Source organism: Photinus pyralis, unplaced genomic scaffold (assembly GCF_008802855.1).
Source record: "Photinus pyralis isolate 1611_PpyrPB1 unplaced genomic scaffold, Ppyr1.3 Ppyr1.4_LG8, whole genome shotgun sequence".
Classification (NCBI taxonomy): domain Eukaryota; kingdom Metazoa; phylum Arthropoda; class Insecta; order Coleoptera; family Lampyridae; genus Photinus; species Photinus pyralis.
Window position 1 is genome coordinate 22,775,587 of NW_022170819.1, and position 1,256 is coordinate 22,776,842.

Consider the following 1,256-nt stretch of genomic DNA (forward strand, 5'->3'; position numbering starts at 1 on the left):
GCCTTTTAGAAATTATTTTAAAACGATGTCAACCTAGATTTCAATATTTCTTGACTAAAGTGCACATGGTCAACGAAAATGCGCCAAATTCACTTCATCCGGACAAAGTCTTTGAGGCACTGAAATTGATCTTTAAATAACATTTTTTATAATATACAGGGTGTTTATTAAACATGCGGCAGAAATGTAAAACGCTATTCCTTGGACTATTCTAAGGATATTTTGTCCTTCGATGATTTTTGATAGGGCGCTTTGTTTAGAATATACGGGGCGAAAAAGAATTTCGACCAACCAATTTAGGTAATCTTAAAATTATTAACGTAGCCGTTGAAACTGATTCATTTGTCTATTTGACTTAATTAATAACCTAAAGTCATTAGTTTATACTACTCCAGTGGAGCAGTACTCTCCCCCTCAGTACCCTCAGTTCCTTCCGTTCCTCCCCTAATATTACCTATCCTTACATTCCCGTTCCTTGGCTGAACAGGCTCTGGCTTCCGCCTCCGGTGTCCCTGTAGTCAGGAATGTCGGAGAAATGAAACGCGATGACCTTTTCCTTTTATCAGTACACAATTTTGGGGTTTGAAAATGAGTGACGAGCACCAACTCGTTCGCTTTTAGATGTTTATTCTTGACTTATCGGTTTAGTGTGTGGGATATGCTTTCGCAAACTTGTCCTTGATTAATTATGATATTAGTGGTAGCATAACATAAACGTAACTTTTATTTAACTTTTCTGACAGTGTTCTCTATTGCAATTTCACTTTATACGGGGAATTAATCAAGTTTTTCTATACTTTGTGGCACTACAGGGCGTCTGGAATGTTTTTTGGAATTCGCTGACTTCACGATAAATACGAACAATCTCTTTTTTTATATTGAAGTACGATACGATTACAAAGTGTTTGAACTCGACACGGAAAGACATAATCGTTTCGTCTTCCTCTCTTTATAGAAGAGGCCCTTTTAATGCGGGATAACGCACGCAAATTTTACACGCCCACTTCCACTAAAGATAGTGAAAAACTGAAACGCAGTATCGTTATAATAATCCAAATGGTAACTTTTAAACTTTTTCACTTGAGCAAAATGTTAGCCATCCAAAAAGCTATAGGACAGTATGGACAGTAAACTGTCGCTTGGACTTAATATTTTTCTTCTCTTTGAAGCTCGGTTAAATCCGAACGCTGAATTTAATTATTGGGGCTCTAAAATGAACACTCTTACTGACCATAACGCTTAAGCTCTCGCATTTA